The sequence below is a fragment of the Salvelinus fontinalis genome, chromosome 30 (genome assembly GCF_029448725.1).
Source record: "Salvelinus fontinalis isolate EN_2023a chromosome 30, ASM2944872v1, whole genome shotgun sequence".
Lineage (NCBI taxonomy): Eukaryota > Metazoa > Chordata > Actinopteri > Salmoniformes > Salmonidae > Salvelinus > Salvelinus fontinalis.
In genome coordinates, this window is record NC_074694.1 from 23,695,118 (window position 1) to 23,711,901 (window position 16,784).

The following is a 16,784-nucleotide window of genomic DNA, read 5'->3' on the forward strand; positions in this document are numbered from 1 at the left end:
ACAGCTGTAGAACTTTTCGAGGATTTGAGGGCCCATGCCAAACCTTTTCAACTTCCTGAGGGTGAAGAGGCACTGTCACGCCTTCTTCACGGCTGTGTGCATGTGTGTGGACCATTTTAAGTCCTTGATTTGGACGCCGAGGAACTTACAGCTCTCGACCCGATCCACTGCAGCCCAGTCGATGTGGATGGGGTCATGCAGTTAGGCTCCTCCATGTGTGTAATTAGAGGCGTAGCCCTCTGTGATATTTTCTGATTGGTGTAGAAAATGAAAGTGAAGCACAAGACAAGTGTAGACCTCAGTTAAGTTATTTCATTTATCTGGACTCTGGACTTTGAATTCAAAGCGAACGGGGACAGTTCAAGTTCCCCCATGTCCAAATGCAGCACTTCAGTATTTGATATAGTCAATCAACCACTGTCTACATCTATAACATCTTACTTTATCTCCTTTCTCCGTAGCCCTATATAATCTTTGTTGTTTGCAACAAAAACATCACAAGCAATAACACCCACATTGACTGTGTTCGGTACAAGGATGTGAAGAAGGTAAGCTTCTAAACAAAAAAAAATGTATGTCATACTCAAATTTCTAGTGTATCCGACAACAATGAGTTAGAATCCTAATTTCATTAAAACACTTTTTTCTTGAGAAACTGTTTGTGTTAACATGAATATTATTTTCAGCTTGTCGTCCAACACGAGAAATGTTCACCTCCGAGTGGTTTTCATGGAGAGGCTACACTTTTAGCCTCAACCAACAAAGAAGACCTTCAGACTGGATGCCTTGGATGTTTCTGATAACTAATGAAAGCCATTGTCAGAGGCAGTCCTTACAGGCGGCAGTTAGCCTAGCGATTAAGAGTGTTGGGACAGAAACTGAAAGGTTGCTGGTTTGAATCCCTGAGCTGACAAGGTGAAAATTCTGTTGATGTGCCCTTACAGGTCTACCTGAACCATTGTAACCGGAGTCTATACTTCAAAACAATCATGGTGAGGGAGTGAGATTACTAGAATGGTGCCTGTGAAGTAACAGATATGTGTGGTATGTTGCAAAGCTGAGTAAAATCTCCTAATAAACTAAGATCACAAAGTCAACATGCCAGAAATACAATATACAATATTACACCATGGTCTAAATCCTGTAGTATTACTATATTTATGTACTACACTGTACTACTACTACACTGTAGTGTTTTTGTGGACATGACTGTAATAAACTGTAATCTTTACCGTAATGTATTTGTGGACATGACTGAAGTATACTGTAGAATTTACTGTAGTGTTTTTGCGGACATGGCTGTAGTATACTGCAGTATTTACCGTAGTGGTTTTGCGGACATGACTGTGGTATACTGTAGTATTTACTGCATTGTTTTTGCAGACATTACTGTAGTTTACTGCAGTATTTACAGTAGTGCTTTTGCAGACATGGCTGATATTCAAGTCAAATCAAGCTTTATTTATATAGCACACTTCAAACATGGATGCAACGCAATGCGCTTCACGGGAAAAACACCATTTAAAAAAATATTTACTCCACAAACAGAGGATAAAAAAATATATAAGAATACACACTGAAAGAGTAAAAAGCACCATAAGGAAAAGCAGATGTAAAAAGGTGTGTTTTAAGATCCCTTTTTAATATGTCCATAGTTTCAGCCCCCCTCAGGTTCTCTGGCAGGCTATTCCAGAGTCTGGGGTCATAATAACTAAAGGCTGCTTCTTCATTCTAGGCTTTGGGATAGTTAAAAGGCCAGTGCCAGAGGACCTGAGGGACCTACTGGGTACATAATTAAAAAGCATGTCTGACATGTGTTGGGGAGCACAATTGTGGATTGATTTCAAATCCAATAGAAGAATCTTACAATTTATTCTAAAACTCACAGGCAGCCAGTGCAGAGACCTTAAAACCAATGTAATGTGTGCTCTCCATCTGGTCTTGGTCAGTACCCGTGCTGCAGCATTCCATATGTTTTACAGTTGACCAATGGTCTTCTTGGGTAGACCAGACAGGAGAACATTACAGTAGTCAAGCCTGCTTATAATAAAATCATGAATGAGTCTCTCTGTATTAGCCTTAGAGAGAAAAGGCCCACCTTGGCAATGTTCCTCAGGTGGTAAAAAGCTATTTTGGTCAAATTCCTAATGTGTGTTTTGAAACTGAGTTCAGAATCTAAAATGACAGCTAGGTTTTTTACCTTGTGTTTTATCTTTATAGCCCATGAATTAAAATGTGCGGTTCTCTCTCTGTGCTTTGGCTCCAGCAATAAGTACCTCAGTCTTATCTTCATTTAGCTGGAGGAAGTTGTGAGCCATCCAAGTATTTAAATCATCAATACAGTCTAATAATTTATCCGTGGAGCTAAAATCCTCTGGTGACAGAAATGTAAAGTTGTGTGTCGTCTGGATGTCATAAGGTGAATGCACCAATTTGTAAGTCGCTCTGGATAAGAGCGTCTGCTAAATGACTTAAATGTAATGTAAATGTCTGTGTAGCAGGGAAAATCAATCCTGTGCTTTCTGATAATGCTGCCAAGGGGTAACATATATAAACTGAACAGTAATGGACCCAAAAGAAAACCTTGTGGAAAGCCACGTCATATCAATTATATTTGAGTTATGTTCACCAAGGGTGACAAAAAAATAGACCGGTTAAATAGGTCCTAAACCAATTTAGAACTGGACCGGGGAAGCCAATCCACCTCTCCAGTCTGTCTAGAAGGACATCGTAGTCAACAGTGTCGACTGCAGCACATAAATCCAAGAATACAAGGACAGATAGCTTCTAGGCATCTGTGTTTTTTTAAATACAGTTACCACTTAAATCATTTAGCTGTTTAAAAAAAAAAATCTACAGAATTTTACTTAAGAATGGAAGGTTGGAGATGCTGAAGAATCTAGATGTCTTTTCTTCAGAAGGGGTTTTACCATAGCAGGTTAGTGCAGTGGCAAAAGTAACTGAACAGGGAGTGATTAACAATAATAGCAAAAGTTTTTATTGTCACGCAAACAAGTACAGTGAAATGCCTTTCTTGCTTGCTCTTAGTAAGAATGCATTAATCAATATCAGTAGTACTATAAAATATTTATAAAATAAAGTCTTAATTAGAACAAAAATAAAACAAAAACACAAAATAAATTGAAATATGAAGAACAAGAGAAAGTAAGTAAGCTATACTGAACAAAAATATAAATGCAACATACAACAATTTCAATGATTTTACTGGAGTTACAGTTCATATCAGGAAATCAGTCAATTGAAATACATTCATTAGGCCCTAATCTATGGGTTTCACATGACTGGGCAGGGGCGCAGCCATGGCTGGGCTTGAGAGGGTATAGGCCCACCCACTTGGGAGCCAGGCCAACCCACTGAGGAGCCAGGCCCAGCCAATCCTAATTTCCCCATAAAAGGGCTTTTGTACAGACAGAAATGCTCCTCAGTTTCATCAGCTGTCCGGTGGCTGGTCTCAGATGATCTCGCAGGTGAAGAAACCGATGTGGAGGCCCTGGGCGGGCGTGGTTACACATGGTCTGCGGTTGTGAGGCCAGTTGGACGTACTGCCAAATTTGCTAAGATTACATTGGAGGCAGCTTATGGAAGAGAAATGAACATTAAATTCTCTAGCAACAGTTCTGGTGGACAGTCCTGCAGGATGCCAATTGCGCGCTCCCTAAAGATGTTGACATCTGTGGCATTGTGTTGTGTGACAAAACTGCACATTTAATAGTGGCCTTTTATTCTACCCAGCAGAAGGTGCGCCTGTGTAATGATCATGCTGTTTAATCAGGGATGTAAACAAGTTTGTGCACAAAATCAGAGAGAAATAAGCTTTGTGTGAGTGTGTGTGTGCGTGTACCGTACGTAGAGTCAGTATGAATGTGTGTGTTGTGTGTGTGAGCAAATTAAGTGTGTGTGCCCGGTCCTTTCTTTCACACCACATGATATAGAGGTCCTGGATGGCAGGGAGTGCAGCCCCAGTGATGTACTAGACTGTCCGCACCACCCTCTGTAGCACCATGCGATCGAGGGAGGTGCAGTTGCCATGCCAAGCAGTTATGCAGACAGTCAAGATGTCCTTAATGTTGCAACTGTATAACTTTTTGAGGATTTGAGGGCACATACAAAATCTTAATATTTACATCAATTCTGATCATTTCCAGAAATACACAACATCCTGAAATATATGTAGATGGTATCTTTGTTAGAAAGAATATTATTTTTCCCTTGACGGGTTGATGCTGAACGTAAAAAAAAGTCTCAATTACACCGAAAGCCATGAACGGAGAAAATTAATCCGATTATCCCCACTCTTTCATGAGAAGTTAACATTACCAAGGACTCAGTCCTTAAAGGAAAAGTGTATTTTAGTATTTGTTTCATTAGTCCACCGTTGAAACAGTCCCAAAATGTTTTTCATGTCAGCAATCAAGTTTTCAAGTTATAGATCTTTCAAAATACAGATACTGTGACACTTTCTGCATTTTGAAAGTTTTATCTTTAAAACTGACGTGCAAAACATTTTTAACCGTTCTAAACTTGACGACAGTTCTAAACTTGATATGAAGGCATGGTGTGTGGGTGGAGACTAGAGAATTATTGAGGGAACACTGGAGAGCCTCTGTGTATAACAAGTCTGGTAGAGGATATCCTGGAGAGAGGGTTTGGCCCGTGTCCTGCGCCTGTCGCAAATAAAAATAAAAAGTATTAATAACTCATCAGAAGGAGCCCCACTTAAGTGCTGGGGAAGTTCTTTAAATTAAAGACAAAACAAAATGAACAGTTCAGTTTGTGTGTGCGAGAGAGAGAGAGCTGCTGCTACTACATGCTGTTTATTATCTATGTATAGTCACTTTACCCCTATCTACATGTACAAATTACCTTGAGTAACCTGCACCCCCGCACATTGACTCGGTACCGGTACCCCCTGTATATAGCCTCAGTATTGTTATTTTACTGTGTTACTTTTTATTTTATTTAGTAAATGATTTCTTACCATTTCACGGTAAGGTTGTATTCGAATGTGACAAATACAATTTTATTTGAGTTGATTTGATTTTTGAGAGAGAGAGAGATGGAGAAACCAAGCAAACAATCCCTTGTCTATACAAAGACAAAGACTTGGGCAGGCGTTTCAAACACTAATTGAATAAATTAGCCTAGTGACAGTGTGAAAAGACACTGTGAATGGAGCAGGGAAAGGTGAAAGGCAGTTATTATATTTCCCTCTGGAGACTGGTGTTCTCAGAGGCTGTAATTGATTTAGATGGATCAGCAGTGGGGTTCCCACAGCCCGCGTCTGTTTGTTCTCCAACACCAAACCCCATTGAAAAAACTGGCCCTCTCCACAAACAACAGGGGTGAGAAAACAAAAATAACTACAAAACCCGGGTGGAAGAGAGCAAAAGGACATCATTTGATCGTTTTCCAGCCCCTCCCCACACTCCCTTATTTTAAGGACCAGTAGACTTTATTCTTAGGCCTCTGTTTATTCTCAGGCCTCTATTTGAGTCTTGTTTTACTGAGTTTTTACCTACAATCCCAGTTATAGCCTGTTACAGTGTGACATTTTCGAGCTTTAATAAAAAAGAAATAAAGGAATCTCAGAGCAGTCATTTCAATGCAAAGGCAAACAGGGTCAACTCCCCAGTGAATGAACAACATTTTAAGTCACAATTTGCATTTATTTAATGTACTAATTTGTATGATATTGATTAAATGAAGCCTGTGGTGCATTGATTATGAAAGAACAGTGAGCAAGGTTGAACCTTCTTTGCCCACTTTGAGGATAATACAGTGCCACCGACGAGGCCCGCTACCAAGGACTGTGGGCTCTCCTTCTCCGTGGACAACATGAGTAAGACATTTAAACGTGTAACCCTCACAGGGCTGCCGGCCCAGACGGCATCCCTAGCCTTGTACTCAGAGCATGTGTTGGTGTGTTTATGGACATATTCAATCTCTCCCTATCCCAGTCTGCTATCCCCACATGCTTCAAGATGGCCACCATTGTTCCTGTACACAAGAAGGAAAGGTAACTGAACTAAATGACTATCTCCCCGTAGCACTCACTTCTGTCATCATGAAGTTCTTTGAGAGACAAGGATCATATCACCTCCACCTTACCTGTCACCCTAGACCAACTTCCATTTGCTTACCACCCCATTAGGTCCACAGACGATGCAATCGCCATCACACTGGACACTGCCCTATCCCATCTGGACAAGAAGAATATCTATGAAAGAATGCTGTTCATTGACTATAGCTCAGCATTCAACACCATAGTACCCTCCAAGCTCATCATTAAGCTTGAGGCCCTGGGTCTCAACCCCGCCCTGGGCAATTGGATCCTGGACTTCCTGACGGGCCACCCCCAGGTGGTGAAGGTAGGAAGCAACATCTTCACTTCGCTGATCCTCAACACTGGGGCCCCACAAGGGTGCGTGCTCAGCCCCCTCCTGTGCTCCCTGTTCACCCATGACTGCGTGGCCACAGCGGAGATTGGAGTATCTGTCCATAGGACCACTTTAAGCCGTATACTCCATAGAGCTGGGCTTTACAGAAGAGTGGCCAGAAAAAAGCCATTGCTTAAAGAAAAAATAAGCAAACACATTTGGTGTTTACCAAAAGGCATGACGGAGACTCCCCAAAAAATGGAAGGTACTCTGGTCAGATGAGACTAAAATTGAGCTTTTTGGCCATTAAGGAAAATGCTATGTCTGGCGCAAACACACCTCTCATCACCCCAAGAATACCATCCCCACAGTGAAGCATGGTGGTCGCAGCATCATGTTGTGGGGATGTTTTTCATCGGCAGGGACTGGGAAACTGGTCAGAATTGAAGGAATGATGGATGGCGCTAAATACAGGGAAATTCTTGAGGGAAACCTGTTTCAGTCTTCCAGAGATTTGAGACTGGGACAGAGGTTCACCATCCAGCAGGACAATGACCCTAAGCATACTGCTAAAGCAACACTTGAGTGGTTTAAGAGGAAACATTTAAAATGTCTTGGAATGGCCTAGTCAAAGCCAATTGAAAATCTGTGGTATGACTTAAAGATTGCTGTACACCAGCAGAAGCCATCCAACTTGAAGGAGCTGGAGCAGTTTTGCCTTGAAGAATGGGCAAAAATCCCAGTGGCTAGATGTGCCAAGCTTATAAAGACATACCCCGAGAGACTTGCAGCTGTAATTGCTGCAAAAGGTGTCTCTACAAAGTATTGACTTTGGGAGGGGGGGTAAATAGTTATGCACGCTCAAGTTTTCTGTTTTTTTGTCTTATTTTTGTTTGTTTCACAATAACAAATATTTTGCATCTTCAAAGTGGTAGGCATGTTGTGTAAATCAAATGATACAACCCCCCCAAAAATATATTTTAATTCCAGGTTGTAAGGCAACAAAATAGGAAAAATGCCAAGGGGGGGTGAAAACTTTCTCAAGCCACTGTAAGACAAGGAAAAGTAAAAATCCCTTTGCGACACCTCTCGTCAGACTCTCCTACAACTCTTGTCAGTCTGAATAGGCCCTTGACTTTCAGCAGAGGAACAGAGGTGGGCAAATATCTGACCTGCTACTTTTCACAGCAATTCACAGCAATCTTAATTCAACAGACTCTGCCAGTTGAATAAGAAGTGCAAAAAATAAACGTATTAAAGAATGTTCCTCCATACTCTTCCAAAAAAGAGAGTCCACATTAGCTTAGTATTAACCCATTCACAACACATCGACCACAAATGGTGTTGTCACCAATTGAGCATCTTATGCAAGGTGGTTGTCATTTGGCACATGTAAGCTTAACAGTGACGCCAAGCAAGAGCAAATAGAGCAGTAGTGGAAAGATGGTATCTGAGCCCCTAAGCCACCAAATTCCTTGCATGAGCTCAGTCTGATAGTAGGACACTCAAGCCTGTCACTTTTTAATCCCCTCCAAGATCCTCCTCGCACGCCACGTTGCCTTAAAAAGAACAACAAACCACTGGCACTAAAAGTGGACAGGACAAATAATTCCTGCTTCCGGTCCCCCAAAAACCAGATGGGTTCTTGAACATGTGTGTGTGTGCTGGGTCTTGACAATGTATTGAATTTTGAGACAAATGTAGACTTTAAGCTCTTGGGAACAATAATGTTTAAAGCAAATTCATAAAGGTTTGAGTGTCCTAAACTGAATAAGGCTGTAATAAAATTGTCTCCATCAACTTGCCCATTAACTACCGACGGGGTCACCCAACCATACTAATATGTACGGATTTGCTCCCACACTTCAACCCAGACAAGAATACCTTGTGGCATTCTCAAAGACTTGGACAGCTTTTTGTGTGTTATTTTCTCTCCCAAGTATGGCTTTATGGTGTCTAAGAGCTTTTGCATTCAAATGAGTCTATCTCTTCTTTCTCACACTCTGGCCAGAGGCAGCTGGTTAGTGGACAATGGCCTGACGCACAGGTGTCCACTGAGAGTGAATTAAGGGTTCTCTAGCTTTTAATTTTTGTTTTATAGCTATTTCAACCCAGGCAACGCTTGTTTAAGTTTCAATAAGGAGATGTGATGGAACACTGGGACTCTTGTATCAGTTTGAGGGTGCATTCACAAACACATGACCAACATCAATCACTGATGAATTGTAGGCCTACTACAACAATGACCGATTGTCACTGGTGCTGTGACATCCTATATGTTTCATCATCTTATGCAATCTTGTTATTTCCCTCATCAACAAGATCCTTCAGTCCACAAAAAGGATGCCGTATTGCCGGAGGGACATCCATCATTTTGTGGAAAGGTGGCTTTTATTTTAGTGTGGCACTTAAAATTCTGCCTGGTTCTTCTGGTTCAGCGCCTCATGTGCAGACAGTAGTTCTTTCTAGGAAAGTATGACCGATGAGGTCATACTGTCCTGGGAAAGTTAAGTTATCCCTTTAAATCAACAAATGATGCCGACCTCTGCTGAGTATATAAATGTGCCTGGTGGCAGATGGCAGCGTTCCATAACCCATAGACTTAGAGCACTAATCCCCAAGGGGGATCATGCATCCCTGGGTCATCAGTTGCTCACACCAAGGAAGAGGGGAGAGTGAGAGAAAAGATAGAGAGGACTCTTGTTCGCCCTTAATCCCCCAAATTGAGCAAATACATTTTAGAGTTCTGCATATGCAAAAGCGGGAACTTAAGACTCTCCCCAACTCTGATTAGGCCTCTATCTTATCAGCTGCCGGTTGATAGGGATGTCCATGAATAATTACGGACACCCAAGTAGAGTTCTTTAACCCACTTGTCTTTTTGACAGCTGCAGGCAAAAAAAAAAAAAAAATGTACCTTTATTTTACCAGGCAAGTCAGTTAAGAACAAATTCTTATTTACAATGACGGCTCTTTGGAAGACACTCTCGAGAAGTATCCCAAATAAACAGGAATCATACGTCTATCCCAAAAACACAAGAGCGCTAAATCAAGGCCACCAATAGTGGTGCGTCAATATCATGATTTTAAAAAGATTGTCACACTCCAGTTATGAATTATTTTACCATAGAGCAATGTCTGACACTCATATCATGTAGGAGTCATGTATGTGTGTGTTGAGACATATCAGCTGCTGTCTCAATCCAATCCAGAGCTCTCTGTTACTCAGCAGTTGAAGAAGTTATTCCTTCATCCCCCTTCTCTGAGAGAACGGTTCTCACAGATTCACACCTCTCCATCTGGACTTGCCCCTTTCCAAATGTCAATCACAGCAGGGACCCCCTGTTTTCAACTGAAATCAGGGACAAACCCATTTGAGAAGACTTTGGAGGGGGCCTCCCAAGTGGCGCGGTGGTCTAAGGCACTGCATTGCAGTGCTAGCTGTGCCACTAGAGATCCTGGTTCAGTCCAGGCTATGTCGCAGCCGTCCACAACCGGGAGACCCATGGGGCGGCGCACAATTGGCCCAGCGTCGTCCAGGTTAGGGGAGGGTGAGGCCGACCGGGATATCCTTGTCCCATCGTGCTGTAGCGGGCCGGGTGCATGCACGCTGACACCGTCGCCAGAAGTACGGTGTTTCCTCCGACACATTGGCGCAGCTGGCTTCTGGGTTAAGCGGGCATTGTGTCAAGAAACAGTGCGGCCTGGCTGGGTCGTGTTTCGGGGGACGCACCGCTCTCGACCTTCGCCTCTCCCAAGTCCGTACAGGAGTTGCAGCAGTGGGACAAGACTGTAACTACCAATTGGATACCACGAAATCGGGGAGAAAAAAGGGCTAAAAAAATGTACAATTAAAAATAAGGGCTTTGGGGGTAAACAACTGCTGTTTAATTGTTATAATTTGTTGTTGTTTTTTGTCCTTCTCTTTCTAGATTCACTTTTTACGATGTCAATTGTCAATCAGTGGAGGCACCTGGGAGGAGGTAGGGGAGGACCATCCTCCTCAGTGAATTTCATAAAAATGTAAATAGTAAAACATTAAAAATGCATCCTTTTTAGATAAAACTATACTAAATATTTTCTCATGGCACCAAATAATTTATTAAAACACACTGTTTTGCAATGAAGGTCTACAGTACCCTCAGCAGCACTCTGTAGGGTAACATCATGGTGTAGCTGGAGGACAGCTAGCTTGAATACAAAACCTAGTTCTCACTATGCTCTCACCACTGTTCTCACCCACTTCCATTTCAATTACACAGTAATTATGGCAACTGCTGGAGGACGTCCTCCAACTTATCAGAGCTCTTGCAGCATTAATTGACGTTGTCCATCCAATCACAGGATCAGAGAATGAATCTAGTACTGAAAGCATAAACTACAGCTAGCTAGCACTGCAGTGCGTAAAATGTGGTGAGTAGTTGACTCAAAGAGAGAGAAAGACAATAGCTGAACAGTTTTGAACAAATACATTTCTTCCAAAATGAAGGAGAAGCGAGAGCGAGAGAACTATATTTATTGTATTTTTTTAAAACTTTCTCTTTCAATTGCGAATGTCAGGGTAAGCTTTTGGCTTTCTTAAAAAAATATCCTGTGGCGTTCTGCATTTGCATCGAATAGCCCCCGTGATATTCAACTTTTCAGGGAAGATAGGAACCAATATACACAGGCAGTTAGGAAAGCTAAGGTTAGCTTTTTTAAACAGAAATTTGCATCCTGTAGCACAAACTCAAAAAAGTTCTGGGACACTGTAAAGTCCATGGAGAATAAGAGCACCTCCTCCCAGCTGCCCACTGCACTGAGGATAGGAAACTCTGTCACCACCGATAAATGCACTATAATTGAGCATTTCAATAAGCATTTTTCTACAGCTGGCCTTGCTTTCCACCTGGCTACCCCTATCCCGGTCAACAGCCCTGCACCCCCCACAGCAACTCGCCCGAGACTCCCCCAATTCTCCTTCAACCAAATCCAGATAGCTGATGTTCTGAAAGAGCTGCAAAATCTGGACCACTACAAATCAGCCGGCCTAGACCCTCTCTTCCTAAAATTATCTGCCGAAATTGTTGCAACCCCTATTACTAGCATGTTCAACCTCTCTTTCGTATCGTCTGAGATTCCCAAAGATTGGAAAGCAGCCGCGGTCATCCCCCTCTTCAAAGGGGGAGACACTCTAGACCCAAACTGCTACAGACCTATATCTATCCTACCCTGCCTTTCTAAGGTCTTTGAAAGCCAAGTTAACAAACAGATTACAGACCATTTCGAATCCCACTGTACCTTCTCCGCTATGCAATCTGGTTTCAGAGCTGGTCATGGGTGCACCTCAGCCACGCTCAAGGTCCTAAACAATATCATAACCGCCATCGATAAGAGACAATACTGTGCAGCCGTATTCATCGACCTGGCCAAGGCTTTCGACTCTGTCAATCACCACATTCTTATCGGCAGACTCAACAGCCTTGGTTTCTCAAATGATTGCCTCGCCTGGTTCACCAACTACTTCGTAGATAGAGTTCAGTGTGTCAAATCGGAGGGCCTGTTGTCCGGACCTCTGGCAGTCTCTATGGGGGTGCCACAGGGTTCAATTCTCGGGCCGACTCTCTTCTCTGTATACATCAATGATGTCGCTCTTGCTGCTGGTGATTCTCTGATCCACCTCAACGCAGACGACACCATTCTGTATACTTCTGGCCCTTCTTTGGACACTCTGTTAACTAACCTCCAGACGTGCTTCAATGCCGTACAACTCTCCTTCCGTGGCCTCCAACTGCTCTTAAATGCAAGTAAATCTAAATGCATGCTCTTCAACCGATCGCTGCCCGGCTCCTGCCCGACCGTCCAGCATCACTACTCTGGACGGTTCTGACTTAGAATATGTGGACAACTACAAATACCTAGGTGTCTGGTTAGACTGTAAACTATCCTTCCAGACTCACATTAAGCATCTCCAATCCAAAACTAAATCTGGAATCGGCTTCCTATTTCGCAGCAAAGCATCCTTCACTCATGCTGCCAAACATACCCTCATAAAACTGACCATCCTGCCGATCCTCGACTTCGGCGATGTCATTTACAAAATAGCCTCCAACACTCTACTCAACAAATTGGAAAGTGATCATGCTGTTTTTATGGGGCTGCTATGAAAGTGAACAGTGCTTGAGTATGATCAGGGGTGTATTCATTCTGCAGATTCTGTTGAAAAATGTTTCTTAAACAGAAGCAAACGAAACGGGGATATACATACCTGAATTTGTCCAATAGAAACTCTCATTTACAACTGTTGGACTAATGATTACACCCTAGATCAGCTAGATGCAGGCAAGAGTGTGCATGGCAGTATGTGTCACTGTCTTTCACCTTGATTACTCAAAATCCTCTCGACCTGTGCTCTTATGTTGTAAACTTTCCTTCATAGGCTAGGTTGTAGCAACCTCATGATGTGCACAGGGAAAATTTGAGTATCATGTAGTAGCCTAAACCTATCGATGTTACGTTGAGCTGGGTGAATAGAATATGAATGTCAGTCATTCAATATGATGTAATAGAAAGAAATAAGGCCATGCTCATATAAAAAATCTTAAACGGCACCGACTGTCACTGTCATCAATGAAGTAGTGTTGAAATAAACAACAATTTCCACATTACAAGTTACGCTGTGTCAAAACTAAAGGACAACTAACCTACTTTACAGGACCTTTTATGAGACTATATAAGTACTTTTATTAGACAACCACACATTCATTCCATATTTAAAACAGTGTGTTGTTCTTGCATAGAGATAAAGCAATGGTCTTTAAAAACCTAAGCTAAACTTTGACCCATGATAAAGCACACTGAGTTCTGATCAACTCAGCTTTTTCTGTGTAAATCTGTGAGTTGTATGTGCCACCTGCTATATCGATCAATGATAGGCCTACAGAGATCCATAAACTATATTTTACCATAACATGTTATCAATTTAGTCAGATTGGCTTGACTGTCATTTGAAGAGGCTCAGTCTAGCCCATAGAGATCCTATTAAATTACTAGAGGGGCTCTGTCATAAATCCTCAAAGTTACATAATGGGGCGAAAATTGCAGCCATCTTGGTCAAGTAGAAATGCAAAACCAGTCTAATTGGAATGAATGGCAAATCCAAAACCAGTCTAATTGGAATGAATGGCAAATCCAAAACCAGTCTAATTGGAATGAATGGCAGTGGTGCCTAGGTGATACATTTGCTGCTTTTACTTATGCAGTAAATAAAAGTATGTCAGAATCAGAATCTGATTTTGAATGTGAGAATCAGAATGAGATCAATGTGACTCACACGTTGCCACTAGTATTTGTTATTCAGACACATTTAACTCCTACATGATGTAGTGTTGTGGCATCTCACTTGTCATGATGTGTGTTTTGCTCTATATTTGTATTTTTTATCCCAGCCCCCATCCCCGCAGGAGGCCTCTTGCCTTTTGGTAGGCCAAAAATGTAAATAAGAATGTGTTCTTAATGACTTTTCTAGTTAAATAAAGGTTCTTAAAAAAAAAGTTTTTTTAAACGATGAAAGGCTTTGAGGTGTTATTGGCCATGAGCAGGCTTTTGGCATTCTAGAAAAAACAACCTGAGTACTGGTGTGTGTCTCCCCCCTGTGTTTAATGAGGAACTAGATGACCCCTTGAGGCTCCACTGACTCAAGTTTCAAATATTAATGTCACATGCACAAGTACAGTGAAATGCCTTTCTTACAAACCCAACAATGCAATAATCAATAACAATGTATTACTAGAAAAAAACAATAAAGTAAGTATACTATATACAGGAAATATTTAAAAAGTCAGTTACAATACCATATTTACATGTGCAGGGATACTGGAGTGATGGAAATACAGTTGAAGTCGGAAGTTTACATACACCTGAGCCAAATACATTTAAACTCAGTTTTTCACAATTCCTGACATTTAATCCTAGTAAAAATTCCCTGTTTTAGGTCAGTTAGAATCACCACTTTATTTTAAGAATGTGAAATGTCAGAATAATAGTAGAGAGAATGATTTATTTCAGCTTTTATTTCTTTCATCACATTCCCAGTGGTTCAGAAGTTTACATACACTCAATTAGTATTTGGTAGCATTCCCTTGAAATTGATTAACTTGGGTCAAATGTTTTGGGTAGCCTTCCACAAGCTCCCCACAATAAATTGGGTGAATTTTGGCACATTCCTTCTGACAGAGCTGGTGTAACTGAGGCAGGTTTGTAGGCCTCCTTACTCGCACACGCTTTTTCAGTTCTGCCCACAAATTTTCTATGAGATTGAGGTCAGGGCTTTGTGATGGCCACTCCAATACCTTGACTTTGTTGTCCTTAAGCCATTTTGCCACAACTTTGGAAGTATGCTTGGGGTCATTGTCCATTTGGAAGACACATTTTCGACCAAGCTTTAACTTCCTGACTGATATCTTGAGATGTTGCTTTAATATATGCACATCATTTTTCTCCCCCATGATGCCATCTATTTTGTGAAGTGCACCAGTCCCTCCTGCAGCAAAGTTTAATCAAATCAAAGTTTATTTGTCACGTGCGCCGAATACAACAGAATACAACAGGTGACCTTACAGTGAAATGCTTACTTACAGACTAACCAATAGTGCAAAAAAGGTGTTAGGTGAGCAATAGGTAAGTAAAGAAATAAAAACAACAGTAAAAAGACAGGCTATATACAGTAGCGAGGCTATAAAAGTAGCGAGGCTACATACAGACACCGGTTTGTCAGGTTGATTGAGGTAGTATGTACATGTAGATATGGTTAAAGTGACTATGTATATATGATGAACAGAGAGAAGCAGTAAGGTAAAAGAGGGGTTGGCGGGTGGCGGGTGGCGGGACACAATGCAGATAGCCCGGTTAGCCAATGTGTGGGAGCACTGGTTGGTCGGCCCAATTGAGGTAGTATGTACATGAATGTATAGTTGAAGTGACTATGCATATATGATAAACAGAGAGTAGCAGCAGCATAAAAATAGGGGTTGGGTGGGGGGGGGCACACAATGCAAATAGTCCTGGTAGCCATTTGATTACCTGTTCAGGAGTCTTATGGCTTGGGGGTAAAAACTGTTGAGAAGCCTTTTTGTCCTAGACTTGGCACTCCGGTACTGCTTGCCATGCGGTAGTAGACAGAACAGTCTATGTATGACTGGGGTGGCTAGGGTCTTTGACAATTTTTAGGGCCTTCCTCTGACACGGCCTGGTGTAGAGGTCCTGGATGGCAGGCAGCTTAGCCCCAGTGATGTACTGGGCCGTACGCTCTACCCTCTGTAGTGCCTTGTGGTCAGAGGCAGAGCAATTGTCGTACCAGGCACTGATTCAACCAGTCAGGATGCTCTCGATGTTGCAGCTGTAGAATCTTTTGAGGATCTCAGGACCCATGCCAAATCTTTTTAGTTTCCTGAGGGGGAATAGGCTTTGTCGTGCCCTCTTCACGACTGTCTTGGTGTGTTTGGACCATTCTAGTTTGTTTTTGATGTGGACTTTGAGGAACTTGAAGCTCTCAACCTGCTCCACTACAGCCCCGTTGATGAGAGTGGGGGCGTGCTCAGTCCTCCGTTTCCTGTAGTCCACAATCATCTCCTTAGTCTTGGTTACGTTGAGGGAGAGGTTGTTACTCTGGCACCACCCGCCCAGGTCTCTGACCTCCTCCCTATAGGCTGTCTTGTCGTTGTCGGTGATCAGCACTGTTGTGTTGTCTGCAAACTTAATGATGGTGTCGGTGTCGTGCCTGGCCATGCAGTCGTGGGTGAACAGGGAGTACAGGAGGGGATTGAGCACGCATCCCTGTGGAGCTCCAGTGTTGAGGATTAGCGTGGCAGATGTGTTGCTACCTACCCTCACCACCAAAGCACCCCGACCATAATGCTGCCACCCCCATGCTTCACGATTGGGATGGTGTTCTTCGGCTTGCAAGCCTCCCCCTTTTTCCTCCAAACATAACGATGGTCATTATGGCCAAACAGTTCTATTTTTGTTTCATCAGACCAGAGGACATTTCTCCAAAAAGTATGATCTTTGTCCCCATGTGCAGTTGCAAACCGCAGTCTAGCTTTTGTATGGCGGTTTTGTAGCAGTGGCTTCTACATTGCTGAGTGGATTTTCAGGTTGTCGATATAGGACTCGTTTTACTGTGGATATAGATACTTTTGTACCTGTTTCCTCCAGCATCTTCACAAGGTCCTTTGCTGTTGTTCTGGGATTGATTTGCACCTTTCGCACCAAAGTACGTTCATCTCTAGGAGACAGAACGCGTCTCCTTCCTGAGCGGTATGCCGGCTGAGTGGTCCCATGGTGTTTATACTTGCGTACTATTGTTTGTACAGATGAATGTGGTACCTTCAGGCATTTGGGAATTGC